This window comes from Panthera tigris, chromosome D1 (genome assembly GCF_018350195.1).
Source record: "Panthera tigris isolate Pti1 chromosome D1, P.tigris_Pti1_mat1.1, whole genome shotgun sequence".
NCBI classification, from domain to species: Eukaryota; Metazoa; Chordata; class Mammalia; order Carnivora; family Felidae; genus Panthera; species Panthera tigris.
In genome coordinates, this window is record NC_056669.1 from 27,286,004 (window position 1) to 27,312,031 (window position 26,028).

A 26,028-nucleotide genomic window follows, 5' to 3' on the forward strand; every position below is an offset into this window, starting at 1 on the left:
TAGACCCATCACCTAGATTCTACCTCTAACATTTTATGCATTTGTTTTATCACACATGTATCCATTCCTGTCTGTCATCAATCCATTTTATTTTTTGTAAATTTCAGATGTAAGTATAATGCCCTCCAAATACTTCCTCATGCATATTAACAGGAGTTTAATATTTGTTTAAAGTATTTTCTTTTGATGTGAAATGAGTTCTCGGTCTTATTTGTACATTTGCTGAGTTTTGACAAATTCATACACCTGTGTAATCCAGCCCCTATCAAGGTAAAAGAGTACATTTTCCACAGAAATTTTTCTCAAAGCTTGGCCAGCTAAAATTTTCAGCTTTTCCTGACATGAACTGTCACACAATCAGGACACCTTCATTATAGTTGATTAAATGTTTATTGCACCCTAAATGCGCGTCTTTACATTGGTTCCATTTTACACTCAACAGCATAAATAATCAGAAATTTGCTATATACTTTGAAAGTACATGTACCATAAAAGGCTGAAAGCTTTAGTACCCAAAGTGTATACCCTCATGGAGTCATGGCCAAAAGTCATCACAAAACTCAAGCACACACTGTCTCTAGTCCCCAGGATGGACAAACAGCCTCATATTCCATCCCTCAGACTGCTTTCAGCTCCAGCTCCCACACTAAATATATGTGAATCATTCTGCTAATAGTCCCATGACATCGTGTGGTCCTAAGGAACAAGCCTTTCCTACCCGCCGCCCCTGGCTGATTCTGACCACACTTCATTTGGCAATATGTGCACTTGGCTTTCACCTGTCATAACTCAAGGAAAAATATCAGTCAACAATGAAAAACAAAATCCAGAAAAACACTCAGCAAGAAAAGGGAGAAAACAATCATTTGCCTTCAATTATGAGGAAGGATATTTTAGACTCAAGTTGTGAGAAATATTGGACAGTATTTCTAACTCTAAACCACAAATCCATGTTCCAGATGAAAAAGGCAGGTTGGGAGAAGAGCAAATTGAAGTCTCTTGCCTAAAGTTCCCAAGTAGAAAACATTAAAAAAAATAATTTTATATATCTGTGATATTAACCATGACAGTGATTAGTATATGATGGCTGCCTTTTGTTATCTGGGAACTGTTAAAATCATAATATCTTACACATGTGTCATGGTTTATAAAGGTTTTGCTTTGGTCACCTCACTTGTCAGACTGGTTAAGAATGGCTGGAAGTTACAAGAAGGCAGATTTCTTCAACCATTAGAGCTATGTAACAATAAGATGGGTTATTGCTAGAAGCTTCCAGATTTTATGACTTAATGACCACATGATTCTCCAATGACCATATTTTCCAAACTGAATTTGGGACATTTTTTTTTTCAAGTAAAACTATGATACACAGAGATAATAGAATATTCAGAAGTTTTCTGTTATTATTCAGCTCATTAAACAGACAGGCATTTATATAGTTTCTGCACAGCTACACAGTTATGCTTTATAGAATAATAATTTACTTAAAAATGTCCCTACTGTTACTTATAGTGTTGCAGAATTACAGTGTTTCTAATTTTTTCATATGACAAACATTTCCACGATGAATATCATAACACAGGAACTTTTCTCTGGGTTATTACTTAAGCATTGTTTGAGGGCATAAGTCTTTTTATTATTTTTTATTTTTTTAGGTTACTTATTTTTAGAGAGAGAGTGAGAGCGAGCATGAGTGGAGGAGGACCAGAGGAAGAGAGAGAGAGAGGGAGAGAGAGAGAATCTCAAACAGGCTCTGCACTGTCAGTGTGGAGCTCTATGCGGGGCTTGATCTCACAAACCATGAGATCATGACCTGAACTGAAATCAAGAGTTGGACGCTTAACTGACTGAGCCATCCAGATGCCCTGTAAACCTTTTTAATACCATTGAGTGACATAATAAAATCTTCTTCCAAAAAGATTGTATCAAATTACAAACCTATAAAAAATGTATCAGAGTGCCCATTTCAGTGCACTTTTATCCATTCTGAGTGACAGTAGTATATTGAGCACTGAAGATTTGGGTAGTCCATGAGGATCTGGGTTGGATATTACCATACCAACTTTGGAGAATGTTATAAAAGAGGCTCTGATTAATAGGTGTAGTTGAATAAACTTTAAGTTTCCATCTAAATTTGTAGGATTATATTTACAACACATTTTAATTATGACATAGCTAGTTATACCATGACTGGTTTTACAATAAACATGTTCAAAATATACAGTAGCTCCCCCCCCTTATTGATAGGGGTATGTTTCAAGACCTTCAGTAGATGCCCAAAACCATGATAGTGCTGAACCCTATATACACCATGTTTTTTTCCTAAACATATACTTTTATGACTAAATTTAGTTTATAAATCAGGCACAGTAGAAATTAACAATAATTAATAATAAAACAGAACAACTCTAACTTATACTGTAATAGAAGTTATCTGAATGTGATCTCTGTCTCCCAAAATATCTTGTACCATACACACCTATCTTCATGTGATGATGTGAGATGATAAAATATCTACATGATGAGATGAAGTGAGGTGACTGACATAGGCAATTGTGACATTGTGTTAGGCTACTATTGACCATCTGATGTTACTTCAGAAGGAGGATTATTTGCTTCCAGACTGTGGTTGACTGCAGGTGACTGAAGCCGCAAATAAGTGGGGGCTACTGTATAGGAAAAGCTTAAAGGGCATAGCTAGTCCATATGACAGATAATGGTTTAATCTTTGTTTTTTGAGGATTTTTGGAGCCTAAAGTGGGCATGCTTGCAAATCAATTTACTTAGGATGCTAGTTTTCTTTATTGTTTAGTTATATATGTGTATATATCAATCTAATTATCTAAGTAATATACAGAACATACATGGATGTTAGCCAGCTCGGCTGCCATAACAGGATATCTTAGACTGGGTGGCTTCAACAAGGGACACCTATCTCTCACAATTCTGGAGACTGAAAGTCTGAGATCAGGGTGCCAGCATAGTCAGATTCTGGTGAGAGTTTCTGGCTTGTAGAGGGCCTTCTACTCACTGAGTCCTCACTAAGAGAGAGAGAGAGGGAGAGAGAGAGAGATCTTTCTCTTCTTGTAAGGCCCTATTGGATTTAGGCCCACACTTAAAAAAAAATTATTTATTTATTTATTTATTTATTTATTTATTTATCTATTTATTTATGAGAGAGAGGGAGAGAGAGAGTAGGGGATGAACAGAGAAAGAGAGAAACACAGAATCCGAATCATGCTCCAGGCTCTGAGCTGTCAGCAGAGCCTGATGTGGAACTTGAACCCATGAACCATGAGATCATGACCTGAGCTGAAGTCTGACGCTTAACTGACTGAACCACCCAGGCGCCCCTAGGCCCACACTTTTGACCTCATTTAAACTTAATTACATCTTTTTAAAAAACATAATTACATCTTAAATATGTCCCCAGATATAGTTACATTGGGGATTAGGGCTTCAACATATGAATTTGGGGGAAACAATTCAATCCAAAGCAATATGTATCTCCAATCAACATATGTTATTTAGATATATTTGAGCAATACTAACATAGATTTTTTTTTTAATATTACCCATCAAGTTGATTTTATTTTCAGTCTTGAGCTTTGGTCTCAGCAGTCTTTCTATGGCCTCTTGTGAAATCTCTCTGTAGGTTATTAGGTGAGATGAGATTCTAACCCTCCAAATAAAAAGAGATAAATAGTGCCAGAATTCTCTGAGGAGTTGACTTCAGACCTTGTCCCCTTCAGATTAAGGATCAATGCTAAGACCTTGTTATAGTTCTCTACTGCTGCATAACAAATCATGTCGAAATTTAGTGGTTGAAAACAACAACAATCATTTTATTATCTGTCATGGTTTCTGTGGCTCAGGAATTTGGGAAGGACTTGGCTGGGTGATTCTGGCTTGGGGTCACTCATATGGTTGTAATCAAATGGTGGTTGAAACTGGAACAGTGGAGGGGGTGTGACTGGAGCAGTTGGAGTCTGGCCAGACATTTCTCTCTCTGCATATAGTCTCAGGGGCTCTCCATGTGGTCTTTCTACATGGGGATACTTTGTGCTTCCTCACAGCATGGTGGCTTCAGGGCAGTCAGATCACTTGAATTGTAGCTCGGTGTTCTAGCACAGTGTTCTAACTCACAAGGTGGAGGCTACTCTTTGCCATCTATGCCTCTTACGTCACACAAAGTCACTTCTTCAGCATTTTATTAGTTACAAGTGAGCTACAATGCCACCCAGATTCAGAAGAATGAAAATTAGACCCACCATTTAATGGGAAGGTGGCAAAGTTCTAGAAGAGCAAATAGGATGAGAGTTATTGTTGCATCCATCTTTGGAAAATACCATATGCCACAAACCCCCTTTATAGAATATCCAGATCTGATAAATAAATGCTTTCCATTAAAGTCTTTTTTCATAGTCCCAATCCTGAAAAATTATATCCAGTTCTGGCACCTATTTTAATTAGAGTGCATGGGAGAGTGTGATAGCTCATCCTATGAGGAATGATAATAGGAACTAGCTTTATTTTTCTCAGGTAAGAGATATTAGAGGAGACATGATCACTTTCTCAGCACATTTGAAGGACTGTCATGTAAGAAAGGAAGCATGGTTAGTATGCATTGCTCCAGAAGGATGAATAAGTGCAGGGTTTTCCAAAGACCCTGGTGAAGACTCCCAATGAAGAAATTTAGAAGCTCCCAAGTCTGAATTACCTCTGTTATATATTCTGTATACAATTTTATTTTAAAAACTGTCTATTGATCAAAAACAAAAAGTGTTCAAACCATTAGATTTGGTCAGATAAATGAGTGTAGTAATGGTGAAATTGGGTATAGTAACAATCTATTGCAAAAATAAATTAGGCTATGCCTTTCAAAATGGAATGCCCACATCCCAGGGGGTACAGGTTTTATGCTAGAAGGTACTGGAAGATAAATATAGTGCAATATTCACATGTATTTTATTTATTTGTTTATTTATTTTTTAAAGTTTATTTACTTATTTTGAGAGAGAAAGAGAGTGCATGCATGTGAGCTGCGGAGGAGCAGAGAGAGAGGGAGAGAAAGAATCCCAAGCAGGTTTCAGGCTACCAGTGCAGAGCAGATGCAGGGCTCAATCTCAAGAACTGTGAGATCATGACTTGAGCTGAAATCAAGAATTGGATGCTTAACTGACTGTGCCACTCAGGTGCTCCTATTTACATGTATTTTATTTTATTATTATTTTTTTATTTAGAAAATTTTTTAAATGCTTATTCATTTTTGAGAGACAGAGCATGAGTGGGGAAGGGGCAGAGAGAGGGAGACACAGAATCTGAAACAGGTTCCAGGCTCTGAGCTGTCAGCACAGAGCCCAACGTGGGGCTCAAACTCATGAACTGCGAGATTGTGACCTGAGCCGAAGTCGGACACTCAACTGATCAAGCTGCCCAGATGCCCCTATTATTATTATTTTTTAGTGGAGATACAGGGAGAAAGTGGTTGCAGTTATCTTGAAAAAGGGGAGATTTATTTATCTATTTTTAAAGTTTATTTATTTATTTTGAGAGAGAGAGAGAGAGAGAGAGAGACAGCGAGCACAAGTTGGGGAGAGGCAGAGAGAGGCAAAGAGAGAATCCCAAGCAAGCTCTGTGCTGTTAGCACAGAGCCTGATGTGGGGATTGATCTCATGAACTGTAAGATCATGACCTGTGCCGAAGTCAGATGCTTAACCGACTGAGCCACCGAGACACATGCATTTTAAAATAAAAGCTTGAAGAGTATTTTCTACTTGCATGTAGCTAATCAGGGTTATCCCACTATATTCCCATGGTTACTGTGCAGAAAAGTTTATATTGACATAGGTAACAGCAGACTGAAGAGCAAGGCTGCCTGAGTTCAAATCATGGCCCTGTCACTTGCTAGTTATGTAACTTTTGGCAACTTAATCTTTCTGCACATTAGTTTCCTCATCTTTGAACTTGGGTAATAGTAATACCTTGTGGAGTGATTGTAAAGATGAAACGTGATGTCTTAAGTGCTTAGAGTAGTGTTTGACATACAGTAAATACCACTTAAGTGCTTATTAAATAAATAAAATTTGAGAAATATGAAGTCACCTATCCAGGAAGGTAAAAAATAGGCACTTAGTCACTGTGATCATGAAGCTGCAAGTTATACATGTTAAAGATATTTCTCATTCTTCCAAAAGGAATTCTAAAAACTAAGACTAAAGCTGAGGTTACCCACTTGCTGGGTGGTTTTTGATGGCCCAGACCAGGGATCAGCAGACATTTTTTGCAAAGGGCAAATTGGTAAATATTTTAGAATTTGTGGGTCATACAATCCTTGTCACAACAATTCAACTTTGCCATTGCAGCATGAATGCAGTCATGGACCATACGTATATGAATTAAATGAATGGTTAAGGCCAGATTTGGCCCATGATCCATATCCACAGTTTCCTGACCCCTAGTCTAGATCATGCCAGGCCTGGGCAAGTGAGCTGGAAATAGAATGGTTTTTGATGGGGGTTTTTGATGGCCACTACAATGCCATCTCTCTTCCTGGAGTGAATTCAGTCTGACCTTGAACAGGTCCTCTGTGTCTGACTGGGACACTTGGACCCATGCATCCACAGAAACATATTAGGAACAGCAGCAGTACAAGGTCATTCATTCTTATCGCTCTTGTGTCCCATTATTGTACTGCAAAGTATTTGGAAAGAGAGCTGAAGCTTTATTTTCCTTCAAACCAGCTCCAAGACCAGAACAATGCTGTCCATTCTGTGGATGGTCAGTGAGCCCTTGCTGACCATCTTTATTTCTTCACCTGCAATAAGATCTCCCCAGGCCCATATGGAAACCTAAAAGTTCATGAGGGACTAATTTAGTGAGACTCTTCCAGGGGAAGTTAAGTCCCCATGGGAGATGATTACACACTGATGGAATTTTTGCACACTGGATGGAAAAATGATCTTTGCCTTTTGGCTGTGTCATAGTAATAAGTGGGAGACTGATTATTTCTAAGAGTGCAGCTCTTCCCGGCACTGATAAGAATGGAATGCAGGCTACCATGGAGATTCAGGTCACTAATTAGTCCCAGAAGCCTCTCTGCCTTGAATCACTGTTATATTAATTATGCATCAAATTAGAATGTTTGCAAAGGCCCAGTGCCAACTGTGCTGAAGAACCGGGTGACAGCATAGAGAGATCAAGGAGTGTCCCTCCCAGAACACTGCGGGGACCAGTGGGTGAAACCTAAGGCCTGAGTGTGCAATGACCCTGCCTGATCTCTGACCCAGCTGTTTGCAGCCTCCTGACAGAGAGCTTGTTATTGGCACAGAGTCGACAAAAGCAGGAGAGGAAGAGAATGATGGCCGCCCTCAGCTGGGCCCTCTGAGTTCTGTTGCAGCTATGTTCATCTGTGAAAAGACAGAAAACAATCAATTGGACATTTTATTTCCACATTAAAAAAAAAGATATTTCCATGTTTATTAACATGGAAATAACATGTCTGGTCTATTGTCTGGCTTACAGGTTTTTTTTTTATTGAGATATAATTGACATATAACATTATATTAGTTTCAGGTGTACAACATAATGGTTTGATATTTGCATATGCTGAGAAATGATTGCAATGTCTAGTAACCATACATATCATCTCCACACAAAGGTACAAAAATTTTTTTTCTTATAATGAGAACTTTTAACAATTACTGTCTTAACAACTTTCAAATACAATATTTCAAATACAATATTATTGACTATAGTCACGATGCTGCTTATTACATACCTGTGGGTTATTTATTTTATAACTGGAAGTTTGTACCCCTTGGGCCCCTTCACCTATCTTTCCCACTCCCCAACTCCTTCTATGTCTGGCAACCACCTTTCTGTTCTCTGTATCTATGAGTTTTGCTTTGTTATGTTTTTCAGATTCCACATGTAATAAATTATACGGTATTTATCTTTCTCTGACTTACTTCATTTAGCATGATACTCTCAAGGCCCATCCTGTTGCACCTTGGCCTTTTGGTTAAGATCAAGTATAATTTATCAAGGCCCATCCATGTTGACACAAATGGCAAGATTTCATTCTTGAAATTTATGGGTGAGTAGTATTTAATTGTGTATGTGTATATATATATACATATATATACATGTATGTGTATATATATATATATATATATATATGCTACAATTTCTTCATTTATTCATCCATCAATAAATACTTATTTCCATACCTTGGCTATTAAAAATAATGCTGCAAATGAACATAGGGGTGCATATATATTTTTGAATTAGTGTTTTTGTTTTCTTCAGATACTCAGAAGTAGAATTGGTGAATCACATGGTATTTCCAGTTTTGATTTTTGAGAAACTTCCATAGTGTTTTCCATAGTGGCTGCACCAGTTTATATTCCCATCAACCAAAAGGGAAACTTATGGTTCCCTTTTGACACATGCTTGCCAACATTTGTTCTTTTTTATTTAAAAAAATTTTTAAGTGTATTTATTTATTTTGAGAGAAAGCATGAGCAATGGAGGGGGCAGAGAGGGGGGAGAGAGAATCCCAAGCAAGCTCCATGCTGTCAGTGCAGAGCCTGATGTGGGGCTTGAGTTCATGAACCATGAGATCCTGACTCATGACAAAATCGAGAGTCAAACACTTAACTGACTGAGCCACCTGGCACCCTTGTTTTTCTTATTTTTGATACTAGCCATTCTGATTGGTATCAGGTGATATCTCATGGTGGTTTTAATTTTCATTTCCCTGATTATTAGTGAGATTCAGCATCTTTCCATGTACCTGTTGGCCATCTGTATGTCTTCTTTGGAAAAATGTTTATTCAGCTTCTTCACCCATTTTTAAATTGGATTTTTTTGTTGTTGTTATTTAGTTGTATGAGTTCTTTATATATTTTAGATATTAATCCCTCATCAGATACATTATTTGCAAATATTTTCTCACATTCAGTACATTGACTTTTCATTTTGTTGATGGTTTCCTTTGCTGTGCAAAAGCTTTTAGTTTGATGTAGTCCCACTTGTTTATTTTTTATTTTGTTGAATTTGCTTCTGGGGTCAGCTTCAAAAACTCATCTGCCAAGACTGATGTCAAAAAAGCTTACTGCCTATGTTTTCTTCTAGGATTTTTATAGTCTCAGGTCTTACACTCAAGTCTTTAATCCATTTTGAGTTAACTTTTGTGCATAGGGTAAGATAATAGTCTTTCATTTTTTTGCATGTGGCTGTCTAGTTTTTCCCAGTTCCGTTTATTGAAAAGACTGTTCTTTCTCCACTATATATTTTTGCCTCCTTTGTTGTAAATTAACTGACCATATATGTGTGGGGCTGTTTCTGGGTTGTATATTCTGTTCCATTGATTTATAGGTGTGTTTTTATGTCACTACCATACTGTTTTGATTACTACAGCTTTGTAATATAGTTTGAAATCAGAGAGTGTGATGCCTCCAGCTTTGTTCTTTCTCAAGTTTACTTTGGCTACTCAAGATCTTTTGTTCTTCTGCATAAATTTTAGGATTGTTTGTTCAATTTCTGTGGAAAATGCCATTAAACTTTTGATAAGGATTGCACTCAATTTATAGATTGCTTTGAGTAATACAGAGATTTTAACAATATTAATGCCTCCAATCCATGTGCCTGAAATGTCTTTCCATTTATTTGTATCTTCTTCAAATTCTTTCATCAATATTTTACAGTTTTCAGTACTAACTTTTTTAACTTCCTTGGTTAAATTTATTCCTAGGTATTTTGTTATTTTTGATGCAGTTGTAAATGGGATTATTTTTATTTTAATTTCTGACAGTTAATTGTTAGTATATAGAAACACACTGATTTTTTACCCTGCAATTTTACTGAATTTCTGTATTAGTTTTAACATTTTTTTTGCTGGGTTCTTTTGGGGTTTCTGTATATAAAATACTGTCATCTGCAAATAGTGACAGGTTTACTCTTCAAATTTGGATGCATTTTCTTTCTTTACCTTGCCTAATTGCTCTGGCTAATATTTCTAATATGATGTTAAATAAAACTGGTGAGAGTGGATATTCTTGTTTTGTTTCTGATCTTAGAGGAAAAACTTTTAGCTTTTCATTATTGAGTATGATGTTAGTTGTGGGCTTGTTATATATGGTCTTTATAATATGTTTAGGTACATCCCACCTATACTTGTGTTGTTGAGAGGTTTTATCATAAATGAATGAATTTTGTCAAATGCTTTTTCTGCATCTTTTGAGCTAGAATATGATTTTTATCTTTAATTTTTGTTAATGTGGTATATCATGTTGATTGATGTGTTGATACTGATCAAATCTTGCATCCCTGGAATAAATCCCACTTGATAAGGGTCTGTTAACTTTTAAATATATTATTGAATTTTGTTTGCTAATACTTTGTTGAGAATTTTACTTTCATGTTCATCAGGGATATTAGCCTATAATTGCCTTTTTCTGTGGTGTCTTTGTCTGGTTTTTCTATCAGGGTAATGCTGGCTTTGTAACATGAGTTTAAAAGTATACCCTCTTTTTCAATTTTTTTGGAAAGTTGGAGAAAAATAGGTATTAAATCTTTGAGTGTTTTGGTAAAATTCACCAGTGAAGGTGTCTGATCCTGAGCTGGTATTTGTTGGGAGGTTTTTGATTACTGATTCAATGCTCTTACTAATAATCAGTCTATTCAGATTTTCTATTCCTTTATTATTCAATCTTGGAAGGTTGTATGTTTCTAGGAATTTATCCAGTTTTTCTAGGTTGTCCAAGCTGTTGGAATATAATTATTCATAGTAGTTTATTATGATCCTTCATATTTCTTTGGTATCAGTTATAACTTTTCCTGTCTCATTTGTGATTTATTTGTGCCCTATATTTTTCTAGTGACTCTAAAGGTTTTTCAATTTTATTTATCCTTTCAAAGAAGCAGCTCTTAGTTTCATTGATTTTTCTATTGTTTTAGTCTCTATCATTTATGCCTGCTCTGGTCTATCTTATTTCCTTCTTTAAACTAATTTTGTGCTTTGTTTTTCTTCTTCTAGTTCCTTTAGGTGTAAAGTTGGATTGTTTACTTGAGATTTTTCTTGTTTCTTGAGGTAGGCCAGCATTGCTATAAACTTCCCTCTTAGAACTGCTTTTACTGCCTCCCATAGATTTTGGTGTGATTTATTTCCATTTTCATTTTTCTGTTTGTATTTTTTGGTTCCTCTTTTGACTTCTTTGCTGACCCATTAGTTGTTCAGTAACATGTTGTTTAATCTCCACATATTTGTGACTTCTTCAGTTTTCTTATAATTGATTTCAATTTTATACCATTGTAGTAAAAAAAGATGCTTGATATGATTTCAATCTTCTTGAATTTATTAAGACTTGTTTTGTAGCCTAATATGTTATATATCCTGGAGAATGTTCCACATGCACTTAAGAATAATTCATATTCTGCTGCGTTTGGATAGAATGTTTGGTCTGTGTTTGCTAAGTCCTTCTGGTTTGATGTATCACTTAAGACCAATGTTTCCTTATTGACTTTTCTGTCTGGATGATCTATCTATTGATGTGTGTATTCAGACTCCCTACTATTATTGTACTGCTGTGAATTTCCCTCTTTAGGTTTGTTAATATTTACTTTATTTATTGAAGTGTTCCTATTTTGGGTGCATAAATATTTGCAAATATTATATAGTAGTCCCCCCTTACCTTTGAGAAATACATTCCAAGATTACCAATGAATGCCTGAAATGGAGAATAGTACCAAACCCTACATACTGTGTTTTCCCTATACATACTCAACAATAATAAAGTTTAATTTACAAATCAGGCACAGAGATTAACAATAATAACTAATACAAAACAGAACATTTATAACAAAATATTATAATAAAAGTTTTGTAAATATGGTTTCACTCTCAAAATATCTTGTACTCTACTCACCCTTCTTTTTTTAAATTTAAAAAAAAATATTTATTTATTTATTTTGAGAGAGAGAGGGAGAAAGAGAGCATGAGCAGGGACAGAGAGATGGATAGAGATAATCCCAAGCAGGCTCCATGATGTCAGTGTAGAGACCAACACGGGGCTCAAACCCACGAACCATTAGATCATGACCTGAGCTGAAATCAAGAGTCAGATGCTTAACTGAAAGAGCCACCGAGGTGCCCCTCTACTCACCCTTCTTATGATGTGAGATTAAAATGCTTACATGATTATATTAAGTGAGGTGACTGACATAAGCATTGTGATGTAGCATTAGGCCATTATTGATGTAGCCGTAGAAGGATCATCTGCTTCCAGACTGTGATTGACCATGCGTAACTGAAACCACAGAAAGCAAAACCATGGATAAGTGTGGACTACTGTATCTTCTTGAAATGACCCTGTTATAATTATGTAGTGACCTTCTTTGTCTTTTGTTACCATCTTTATTTTGAAATCCCTTTTGTCTAATATAAGTATTTATATTAGCCAGTTTTCTTTTGGTTTCCATTTGCGTGAAACATCTTTTTTCATTCCTTCATTTTCAGTTTCTGTCTATCCACACATCTGAAGTGTGAGAGTCTTTTACAGGCAGCATATAGTTGGGAGGTTTTTTCTTCTGTTTGTCTTTTTTTTTTTTTTTAATCCATTCAGCCACTCTATGTCTTTTGATTGGATAATTTAGTCCATTTACATCTAAAGTAATTGTTGATACGTATGTACTTACTAACATTTTGTTAATTGTTTTCTGGCTGTTTTGCAGTTCCTCTTTGTTCCTTTCTTCTTCTCTTGCCGTCTTCCCTTCTGGTTTGAGAATTTTCTTTAGTATTATTTAGTATTATTCTTTAGTATTTAGATTTTTTTCTCATCTTTTGTGTCTATTAAAGGCTTTTGCCTTGTGGTTACAATGGTTTTACATATTACAACATATATATATATATATATATATATATATATATATATATATACACATATACACAAAGTAAAACCTTGCATTGCAAGTAACTTGTTCTGTGAGTGTTTCACAAGACAAGCAAACATTTCTAATAAATTTTGACTTGATAAACGAGCAATGTCTTGCAACACAAGTAGTATGTGATGCCAAACGTCACATGATCACAACTGAACCAAGGTTCTTGAAATTCACTTTGATATACAAGTGCTTTGGATTACAAGTGTTTCCAAAATACTCACATACAAAGGTTTTACTGTATTTCTGAATGATTCTGAATGATTACCTTGTGGGGTTGAGTAGTCTTGGTTGGAAGTTTTTCCTTTCAGTGTTTTAAATATATCATGCCACTTCCTTTTGGCTGCAAAGTTTCTGCTAAAAAACTTCTCAGAGTCTTATAGGGGCTCCCTTTTATGTAACAAGTTGTTTTTCTTTTGCTGCTTTTGATTCCCTCTTTAACTTTTGACCTTTTGTTTTATTATTTATTTATTTTTTTAATGTTTATTTTTGAGAGAGAGAGAGAGAGAGACGGAGTGCAAGAAACAGAGGGGCAGAGAGAGAGGGAGACACAGAATCTGAAACAGGCTCCAGGCTCTGAGCTGTCAGTGCAGAGCCCGACATGGGGCTCAAACCCATGAACTGTGAGATCATGGCCTGAGCCATAGTCAGATGCTTAACTGACTGAGCCACACAGGCACCCCATTTAACTTTTGACATTTTAATTATAATTGTTTCGGTGTAGATCTCTTTGGGTTCATCTTATTTAGAACTCTCTGGATTTCCTAGACCTGGATATCTGTTTCCTTCCTCAGGTTAGGGAAGTTGTCAGCCATTATTTCTCCAAATAAGTTTTCTGTCTCTTTCTGTCTCTCTTCTCCTCTGGGAGTCCCCTGATAATATGAATGCTGTTCCTATTGATATTATTTCATAGGTCACTTAAGCTGTTTTTAATTTTTAAAATTCTTTCTTTTTGCTACTTTGTTTGGGTGAGTTCCATTTCTTTGTCTTCTAGATCACTGAACCTTTCTTCTGCTTCATCTAGATCACTGTCAAACTGCTCTAGTGTATATTGCAGCTCAGTTATTGTATCTCAACTCTGTGACTTCTGTTTGGTACTTTCTTATATTTTCTATTCCTTTGTTGAAGTTCTCACTGTGTTCATTCATTCTTCTCCCACATTTGGTGAGCATGTTTATCCAGGTACATTACTTATCTCCATTTCATTAGGGTTTTTTTGGGGGGGCAGTTATCTTGTTCTTTCATTTGGAACATATTCTTCTGTTTCCTCTGTTTTCTTGACTCTGTATGTTTGTTTCTATCTCTTAGATAAAATATCTAGTCTTGAGAGAGTGGCCTTGTGTAAGGGATGAAATTTATTATTCAACATTTCCCTAACTCTTGGTTTTCCCTAAAGCCTTTGTTATTATCTAAGCAGCCTGTTTTATTCTTGATAGATCCTAGGTTTTGAGGATTTGCCAAGAACTGTCAGTGTTTCAGAGTGGGGTGGATCTCAGTCAGCACAAAGCTTCAGGCTGATTGGAAGCCAGAATTTCAGGCCTCAGCTTTTAATGTATGTAAATATATACAGTCTTGCAGGACCACAGTTGTAAGTCCCCCTGGTCTCCAGATCAGGTGATCTGGCAGTGTTCCCTTCATGACAGTTGCAAAAATCAGGACTCCAGTTGAGTCTATAAATTACTTCCTGTACCAGAAAGCTGCAAGAAAGACCAAGGAAGAGCCCAAAAAAGGCATCCCCCAGCCTACATTCTCAGAGGACACTTCTATATAATCTCTAATGTGTGGCAAATCCAAAGCTTGTCCCTCCAGCTGAAGCTCCAGAACAAGTTAGTAGGCCTTTCTGGGGCACCTGGGTGGCTCAGTTGGTTCAGCGTCTGACTTCAGCTCAGGTCACGATCTCATGGCTCATGAGTTTGAGCCCCGCATCAGGCTCTGGGCTGGTGGCTCAGAGCCTGGAGCCTGCTTCCAATTCTGTGTCTCCCTCTCTCTTTGCCCCTTCCCCGTTCATGCTCTGTTTCTCTCTGTCTCAAAAATAAATAAAACATTAAAAAAAAATTAAAAAATAGGTCTTTCTTCACAGGAAGACCAGAGGTGTGTTTCAGTTTGCTATCTGTGCAGTGGTCTGGGATGGTCAGCTGCCAAGAACTGTCTCTTGGATTTTTTAAGTTCCTTGCAGCCCAGACACACAAAATATCTGGGCACAAGAGCCAGGTGTTTAAGGAGTGTGAATTGCATGTGCCTGTGTGGACTGCATGTGCCAGCAAGTTTTAGCGAGGCAGTGGGACAGCACAGGGCCAGGGTGTACCCACTGGTTTTAGTGGGATAGTGGGAAAGAACAGGGGTAGGACACACCTGTTGGCTTTAATGAGGCAATGAGAGAGTGCTGTGACTGTGTGCACCTGCTAGCACTAGCTAGGTAGAGAGAGAGCACAAAAATGGTTCCCACCAATGTCTCCATCTCTGGAGAGTCCCAACAGGCCCCTGCCCCTCTGGCAGACAATTTAAGATTAGCAGACAAATCTCTTTCAAACTGCTGCTTTTGCACTCGGCCTGGGGTGAATGAGACTGTGTGTGAGCTGAGAGTAAGAAAAGTCGTGTTCATTATAGCATTTTGAATCTCCTGGACATAAGCTTTGTTGCTTCCAATCAGATATTTTGGGGGCTCATCTGTTTGGTGCAGGTCCAAGGGTTAAGGAGCCTGATGTGGAACACAAACCTCCTGCTCCTCACAGAGGAGCTCCATGTTTGTGAGATTTCTTCTGATTCTAGGTTGTCCTGCCAGGAGTGGTGTTTTTGGTGAGAAAACATCTCTGCCTCTCTTACCAGTCTCCATATGTCCCTTTTGTCCTTTGTTGTGGATGAGCTGTTTAGCCAGTTGTCAGGTCTCTTTCAGAGAGAATTTTTCTAGAGATAGCTATAAATTTTGTGTGTCCATGGGAGGATGTGAGTTCAGTATTTTCCTATGCTGTCATCTTGAACTGACAGTTCAGTTTTTACCTGACTTTCAGTTTTTACTTCAAGTTTTTATTTTTTTATTGAAAATTGTTTTTAATGTTTATTTTATTTTTGAGAAAGAGAGAGAGAGAGAGAGAGCACGAGCAAACATGAACAGGGAGGGGCAGAAAGAGAAGCAGACACAGGATTCGAAGCAGGCTCCAGGATCTGAGCTGTCAGCACAGAGTCTGACACAGGGCTTGAACTCACAAACCACGACATCATGACCTGATCTGAAGTTGACACTTAACTGACTGAGCCACCCAGGTGCCCCTATCTCAAGTTTTTAAAGTCAGGTAGACATAGCTTGTAGCACTGGTTCAATTATTTCTTCCCCTTCTCCTCTTCTTCTACCACTTCCTTTCCTCTTGTGTTCTCGATGAACATAAAACCAAAATATACTAGGTGCTTGGTTGTAAAATAAACAGATGATATATAGCAGTCTCTGTGACTGTTGGGTTATAATTCCATTGAGGGCCTGGATTGAAGTCATAAACCACAAGAAGTGAAGCGTGACCCACAAATAGCCTTCAAGATGGAATTATAGTTCCACAATTCAAAATGGACTTTTGAAAAAATAATTCTTAAACCTAGCTTTAATTTGGGGAAGATCCCTGGCTGTTATGACATCTTCTGATCAGTTCATCAGTAAGCAAATAATTCTTTTATTTTAATCTGTGACATTTACTAATGGCAGGGTGAGCACTGAACCTGTTCTGTAGGAGATTACTACTGTAACCAAGCAGCAGTGTCCCAAACAGAACCAAAGAAAGGGAAATTGGAGTCCAACAGCAAGAAAATTCACCAGAGATGGACAAAAAATAAGCATGGGGTGAGGAGATACATTATCTTGGGACTGATAGGGAGAATTCCTGACTCCTGACAATGGGGGAGCAATAGTCTCCTGCCTTTGCTTTTCACAGTTTTTGTGGTCCCTCTTTTCACTTGTGATATCGTGTAGTGGCTAAGTTTGAGTTTTGTGGGAAGTAATAGATTGATATAAATTCCATCACTGTCTGTATCCGACCACTTCTCTAAATGTGTTTGCTATTTTCTAAACCCATTCTGCTTGATGTCATAAGTCATGAAAGAAGTTGATCTCATACAACCCAAGTGTTATTAGAGGCTTTTTCATGATGGTTTCTTGTGTGATGGAAACTAATATTCACACATTACAGAAAAAATAAACTAAATCCAACAATTCTGCAGGATGTGGATGTTTAAATGGTAGCTTCTGGTGATCATAAATTAAACCATCAAAATTCCCTAAGGATCCACACTGTAGCCTTGGTATTAAACGGAACAACATATGTGCAAAGGCTGGCAAGTGGTAGCAGCTTAATATATGGCCATTCATTGACACAACTTGTACCATAAAAGTTAAAAAATTCCTTATATATGGTCTTGTATATAGTTATATGCTTTCTTCAACATGGCTATTATTTATAAGAAAAATCTATAGCTATGATAAAAGGAAAATCAGCAGAAAAGAACAATTTAAGGTAAACTACTAAGCTCAAATAGGCAAAGAATCAGATAATTTTTTATCAGACTTATTGAGACATAATAATTTTCATATTAATTTGGCCTTTCTTTTGTAATTTCTTAAGTAAAAAATTAGATGATTGATTTGAGATGTTTCTTTTTCAAATACAAGCATTTAAAGTTATAAATTTCACTCTAAGTTCTGCTTTGGCTGCGTTCCTTACATTTTGATAGGTTACCTTTTTTTTTGGGCCTATATATTTATATGTTTTTGTTTTGATTCAAATTATTCTAATTTTCTTTGTGATTAAGTTTAGATTCATGTGTTATTTATTTTTTATTTTCTAAGTGATGGGGATTTTTTTGAGAAGTTTTTCTGGTATTGATTTCTATTTTAATTCTTTTATGATTAGAAAATATACTTTGTATGATTTAAATTCTCTTAAATTTACTGAGACCCAGAACATAGTCTCCTTATGAGTGCTATGTGCATTTGAAAAGAATTTCTATTCTGCTGTTGCTGAATGAAGTATTCTATCAGTGAGGTCAAGATGGTTGATAATTTTGTTCAAGTTTTCTATATTCTTATTTATTTTCTATTTGTACATCAATTATTGAGAAAAAATTTTTAAAACTTCTGACTATTGCTGTGGATTGATCTGTACTTCTATTTTCTAGTTGTCTAATTGTTTTTTGTTTCATTTATCTTGAAGATGTTAGATATTTGTATATATATATATTTAGGATTATTATGCACTTGTGATAAATTGACACCTTTATCATTATGTAATGTCCTTCTTTATTATAGACAATATTATCCTAGATAATATTCCTTGTTCTAAAGTACACTATTTCTGATATTAATTATAACCACTACAAATTTCTTTTGATTACTTTTTGTATGATATTTTTCCCATCTTCTTAGTTTTAATATTTCTATATCTTTATACATAAAGAGAGTTTCTTGTAGGCAGAATATAGGTATGTGTTTCATTTTAAATTCCAATCTGACAAGCTCTGATTTTTAATTAGTGTGAAAAGTTTTAATATTTCTTGTAGTGTAGAGCTGCTGTTAATGGATCACTTTAGCTTTGTGTTTCTGAGAAACTTCCTCTATTTTTAATTTGTTCTTTACCTTCACTTTTGAAAGATAATTTTCTTGGGAATACAATTCTATGATAATAGCTTTCCTAGTTTCAGTTGTTTAAGATGTAGCTCTATTTTCTTTTGTTTTGCACATTTTACCATAAGACATCTGCTGTCATGCTTGCCTTTATTACTCTGTATGTAACATAACTTTTACCTCTTGCTGCCTTAAGATTTTTCTTTCTAGTTTTGGGTTTTAGCAATTTCATTATGATATGCTTTCACATTATTTTTAAATTTTATTTATTTATTTACTCTCTGTATATCTATACACCTATTCTCTCTATATAACACAAATATGTAGAGAGCAAAGCTAAAAGTCCTACTTTATTCCTTTTTGTCTAATTATTAGCTCTTTCCCAGAATCTCATCACTAGTGTAACCATTTAAATCATTTTCCATATCTCCTTCAAAAACTTTATGAATTCACAGATACAGCATCATAGCTTAGATTACAGGCTCTAGAAACTGGTCCGCTTGAGACAGAGTTATGACTCCAGTACTTATTCAATTTGTTTTGTCTGACCTTGAACCTCTTATAAGTGGACTTAAAGAATAAGCATCCCTAGGTATTTGTCCTCTTTCCCATAATGTCATATTTTTTAAGGTTCATTGATGTTATTGCTTGTATCAACAGTTTATTCCTGTGTATTGTATTCAATTTTACTTACCATTCTATAATAATACTACAGTTTGTCAATCCATCTCCAGTTGATGGATATATGGGTTATATCCAGTTGGGCTATCATGATAAAAGCTGCTAGGAATATTTTTGTACAAATTTTTGGTAAGCATATATTTTCGTTTTTCTTGGGCAAATATTTAGGAGTAAACTTGCTGGGTTACAAGGAATGTTTAAGTCAATAAAAAATTTGCCAACTTTTGAAACTGCTTGTACCACTTGCTGTCAGCAAAGTATGAGAGTTCCAGTTCATCCATATCTTCAGAAGCTGGTATGAGTCAGTGTTTTAAATTTTAGCCATACTAATGGATGTGTAGTAATATATTTTGTGTTTCTTATGTTTATTTTCCTGATGACTAATTCTGTTATTTTTTTCTTATGCTTATTGGCCGCTTATATATCTTTGTGTGTGTGTGTGTGTGTGTGTGTGTGTGTGAAGTATCTGCTCAGGTTCTCTCCTCATTGTTCTGTTATCTATTGTTGTATAACAAAAATAACCCTGAAACTTCGTGGCTTGAACAACAGGTTTTAATTTTGTTTATAATCTTCAATTTGAGCAGAATCAGTTTGAACATCTGAATTTCTGCTCCACATGGCATCAGTCGTGACAGCTTGATTGGAGCTGAGATATTCACTTCAAGATAGGTCAGCTACATGCCTGGCAAGGTGGAATTATCAGCTGAGGCTATCAGTTTGGGGCACTGGTTCCTCTTCATATGAATTTGTCCCTATGGCTGCTTGGATTTCTTCAAAGCATGAGTGACTGTGTTCTAAAAGCAAGTGTCCAAAAGAAGAGAAGTGAAAGAGAAGTAAGGTTTTTTTTAAATTTTTTTTTAATGTTTATTTATTTTTGAGAGAGAGAGAGACAGTGCAAGCAGGGGAGGGAGGGGCAGAAAGAGAGGGAGACACAGAATCTGAAGAAGGCTCCAGGCTCTGAGCTGCCAGCACAGAGCCTGACATGGTGCTCGAACCACAAACTGTGAGATCATGACCTGAGCCGAAGTTGGATGCTTAACCAACTGAGCCACCCAGATGCCCCAAGAGAAATAAGGTTTTAACCTGGAAACTGGGTTACCATCTCTTCCATTTTATGCTATTGGTGAAAGCAGCACAGAGCTCACCCAGATTCAAAGGGAAAGGAGAGAGACCCTCCCTTTTGATGGGATGGGATCATATTTAATCTGCCATAGTCCACCCTCTAGCCAGAAATTATATGCATTCATCTCATGTTAAAAATATACTCAGTCCTCCTCAAGTCCTGTAAGTTTCATTTCTTGCTATCTCCCATGTTTCCAGAAAATGAAGCTCATAAGTGAAAGTTAAATGTGTATCTCATCTAATGAGTTTCCCTTACATCCAAGATAGTATCAGGCCCATTTCTGCCTGCTTCAATTGTTCTCCAGGGCCTACAAACAACTGGTTTTTATAAATTGTTGTAGTTTATAATTGCCTTTGGCAAGGAGATTAGTCTAACACAAGCTGCTCCACCATTGTTGGAGCATGAATACTCTCCCTTACACCTGTATATTATATAAAATATATTCTTAAAATATATAAAATGGGGAAAAATAAAGGTAACCTTAAATAGTGGTATATAAAATGGAAGCACCAAATGGAAAAAAAAACAAGTATTTATGTGGGAAATTATATATGGCCAAGAATAATTTATTATTTGTGTTTGGATAGCTCCATGACTTAAGGAGGTTATTATATATGTTCAGGCTCAGATATTTATTTGAAAGATAAAAAGTTACATCAGATGGTATAAAGAATCCTTTATATCTTTGAGGTCTACAATTCTAATAACTTATAAGCTAATGTAGTGTTTGATTTCTGTTTGGTAAATGTAAACAAAACTTAAGGATTTACAATTTATATGGTCAATGTGAAGCCAGAATGTATAAAAAATCAAACATTAAAATTATATTTCCAGATGGTGCTTACAGTACCTGAATGTAGGTTAGGAAATAGTATAAGACTATAAACATAGTTCATCTTCTCAGGGTATCAGTTTTACCTGTGCAATTTGGGGTAAAATCATATTTGTTTTCTTAAAAAACTGATAAAGTATGGCATACAATGCAAATATCACATGAATATTTTTTAATTAGAAGTAAAAATTCAAAAAAAATTCTCCTTGGAGAGAAGCATTACAGCAACTATCTCAGATGCTGGGAGATGAAGACTTTTCTCTGATACTCTGGCAGAAAAGTCTGGGAAGTTCAGCAAGCTCACTGGGCATGGGGCAAGAAGTTTGAAATCCTGCTCTTTATTTAAGATCTGCCATCACTATTGGATCTATGCCATAAATGTGCTGTATTTACCCAGACATCTGCTCTATTTGGCTTTAGTCACAGAATGAGCAGTTTTTACACTGTATGAGGTGCTACATTTAAAACTCTTCATGTGCTCCTCAGTATATTTTTTGTTGATAGAGTTTGGATGAAATACATGTTTCTCTGACCCTCCACTGAGGTAAAACATAGTCGACAGCCTGCCCTTCCTTTCCAGCTGCAAGCAGAACTGAGATTTCCAAATCATTCCTCCCAGTTGACTTTTGAGGGGTACACTAGGAATAGATTTTTTTGTTGTGACTTAGGGGTTCCAAATGTTTTCCCTTCCACCATGGGCCATCATAATGCCTAAAGCACCCCCTCTGAGGTAAGACAGTAGTGATCTTGATGGGCCAATGGAAGATGAAGGGGAAATCCCTTCAGCTATTTATTTGTAAACACCTTAATTCAAACTCGTTGGCCATGATTTTAAAACTTGTCCTTAAATTCCTTAACACTCTTACCATCAAACAGTGGAATCTATATCTCCTTTCCTTAAATATAGGGCAGGCTTAGTGACTCATGCAGAACTGACACTATGTGACTTTTCAAACAAGGGTAGGGAAGGCAACACAGCTTCTGCCCAGAGCTCATTCTCTCTCTGTCCCCCTCCTACCACCTCTCCCACCCCCTATGCATATTTTGAATCCTGAACCAACGTGTAAGAAATTCAGCTACTCTGAAGCTACCATGCTGGAAAGACCATGTGCAGAGGAAACATGGACTTAAAGATACTCGGGTCTCTAGCTCTTCCAGCCTTTGGCTGTCTGAAAGTTTCCAGTCCAGGCGTTAGGCATGTGAATGAGGATCTTTCAGAGGATTCCAACCTTTAAACTGCCCCAGCTGCTGCCAAGTGAGACAGAGATGAGCTGTCCCTGCTGAGCCCTAAAATTGCAGATTCATGAGCAAAATAAATGTTGTTTTAAGCCACTAAGTTTTTAGTTTAGTTTTTTTTTTTTTTAGGTAGTAACAGATCAATGAATTCTTTCCTATTGCCTAGCAACACTCTGAGGAAATGGGACATAATTAAAGATTTAATTGTAGACAAAAGGAGTATGGCAGAGAGAGTCCAGAATTACAATGCACTAAAAGAGGGAAAGAGATTCAGAAAAGTGGAGGTTGAATTACTTTTGCAGACATTACTTGCAATAAGTATGTGTGTTCCTAGAAACTTGGAAGTTTTAAATTGGAAGAGATCTTAAGGATCATAGAGCAACAGGTTTTTAAAAAGTGAAGCTCAAAGAGTTAACGAATTTGGGCAGATCTCCAGAGACAGACGAGAGCCTAAACTTTCAAATTTCCACTGACCACAGTATCTCCTTTCTCAAGACATGTATAAGAAACCTCACCGACTTAGCAAAAACACAAGGACAAAATTAAATAAAAATGCAATAGCAGCAGCAGTAGCGAAAGCAAAAATTCCCCATAACCTAATCCTTGCTAAGCCTCTACCTGCCTGCCATTTCCTTGTGGAGTAAGTGCCCCTACACCCTGGTTTTTCATATTCAAGGGGCTTGGAAACCACTGGAGAATTTGCAGTTCCAGTTCTTCAGGCAGGAAAAAGAATGAGTCTCTGACATACTAATGTTATTTCACCACAAACATCAGTACATTTGTGAAGTGCTTACTATGTGCTAGCATCTGTGCTGATTACTTTATGTACATCATTATTGAGGCATAGTTTATGTGTAGTAAAAAGCAACCATATTAAAAGGATAGTTCAATGAGTATTTACAAATATATAGACCTGTATAACTACTACCATAGTTGAGATATAGAACATTTTCATCCTCTTCACCCCTCAAATTTCCTTTATGCTCTTTTGCAGATAATCCTCCTCTCCTCATGCCCAGGTACCCTTGATATCCTTTCAGTTACTATAGATTTTTTTTATTATTCTAGAATTTTGTATAATTAGAATGTCACAGTATATAGTCTTTTTTGCACAGTTTAGTGTTTTTCAGATTCCTCCACATAACTGTGTAAAATAGTTTGTGACTTTTTATTGTTAAGTAGTATTCTATTGTATAGATATATCACAATTTATTTATCTATTCTCTGATTGATTATTTTTTTTGGGTTGTTATCAGTTTGGGATTATTATGAATATACCTACAGGTATATAGGAATATAAACATTCCTATAGAAATCTTCGTGTGGGCATATGCTTTTACTTCTCTTAGGCAAATACCTAAGAGTAGGTTATATGATAAGTATATGTTTAACCAGAAGAAACTGCCAAACCATTTCCCAAAGTGGTCATATTATTTTAAATTCCTACTAGATATGTGTGAGAATTCCAGTTGCTTCACAGATTTGTACTCTAGCAGATACGTGGTAGTATCTCACTGTGGCATTAATTTATATTTTCCTAGTGATTAATAATTTTTTCATGTCGCTATTTTTGTGGAGTTCGTTTTCAAATTTTGTGAAATTTATTTAAGTATACATAAGGTTTTAATAAATAGAATATTTTATAATACTGAAGAAATCACATGTCAAAATGTGCAACTAAAATTTGGCATACAATAATCATTTATTTTCATGATTTTTTTGAGACAAAGGAAGTAGTTAAACAACAAATGGTTAACACCCCTGAGTTTCAGACATCCCAACACTACTGTATATTTTATGTGAATCTAAAGATGTAAGAAAAAGTCTCAGAAAAAGACAAAAGAAATGTAAGTCATGATACTCTCATAATCATCTTTAAGAGATCTTTTTCATCATTAGAATAAAGTCATGAAAAAGCAAATTTTTTTCGGCAGAAAATATTTAAAATTTGTCGAGGAGAAGTAAACAGGGTGAACATAAAAAAAAACCCCACTGTTGATACATGTTGAAACAATTGATTTAAATGTTTTATTCAGAGGCAGGACTCCATGATAGCAAAATGAGGAGTTCAATAAGTCTTTTTCTCCAAAAAACAAGTATAAAATGGGAAAACAAAAAATTGATCAAAAACAACTGTTTTTAGGGCTCTGCAAATCAACCAGAGACAAACAAGAAATTTAGAAGTATTTATTCATGAAAGCTTCTAGAAATTTGGGCGACAAAAGTGGGAGTCTACAGAGAAACTACAGCTTTCTTTCCTGGAACTGTTCCTCCCACATACCCACTCCAAAAACTTGGTCAGTACGGTAGCCTTACCAGGGCATGACACCCTATGAAAACCAATAGCTTTACTATTAAAAGGGGCTGACTTGATTTGGATTGGAGGGCCAAAACCCACTGTTGGCAACCTTATCAGTAAAAGTAGCACATGTGATAGGAAATAAATGGTGAATTCCCATAGCTTTGTTAAATTGAATTTAGAGTCCCAGTTATAGTAGGTGATAGACTAGCTGAAAACTTAACAAGGAGATGCTGGAAATGAAAGAATCACAGAAAGGCTAGATAAGTTCTCCATACCTCTGTGGCTTAATGGGAAAGTATGCTTATGTTTATAGGACACCCAGGAAGATCCATAGTAAAGTAATAGCCCAGAGAGACTTGAAACTGCCTGAACTTTGAATACTGACTTCAACATACACACGGATCTATCAGCAGTGGGTGAACCATTGACTTGCTAGTAAGCCATGCAGACACAGGACAATCCATAGGAAGATAGGCAGAGAAATCCATAGGAAGATAGGCAGAAAAATAAAATAAGAATTAAAAAAAAAACTGAGCAGAGACATCAGTAGTTGCACATCTCAGGAAGATAGATTCTACAGATTAAGTCCAAGTAAATTACTAAAAACAACAGCTACCTTATTGGAAAAAAAATCCAGAGGTGTTACAATATATGGTCTAAAATGTCAGTTTTCAGGGGTGCCTGGGTGGCTTAGTCAGTTGAGCATCTGACTTCGACTCAGGTCATGATCTCATGGTTTGTGGGTGGAGTCCCATGTTGGGCTCTGTGCTGACAACTCGGACCCTGGAGCCTGCTTCATTCAGATTCTGTGTCTCCCTCTCTCTCTTTCTCTCTGCTGCTCCCCCACTCACATTCTGTCTTTCTCTCTTTCAAAAATAAATAAACATTAGAAATAAAAATAAAATGTCAGTTTTCAAAAAAAAAATCATGAGATATTCAAAGAAACAGGAAAATGTGACCGATACTGAAGGGGAAAAAGATCTATAGAAGCTGAGTCTGAGCAGACACAGTGGTTATATTTAGCACATGAAGACTTCAAAGTGGTGCTTACAGTGTATTTAAAAAGTTAAATGAAAGTATAATGACCATTGCCCTCAAATAGGAATTCTCAATATAGAAACAGAAAAATAAAAAAGGAATCAATGAAAATTCTAGAATTTAAAAGCACAATAGCTGAAATAAAGAGTTAACCAAATGGGTAGATTTGAGATGGCAGAAGAAAGAATCAGGGAACTCGAAGATAGGTCAATAGGAAGTATCCAATCTAAACAATAGAGAGGGAAAAAAAAACATTGAAGAAATATGAACAG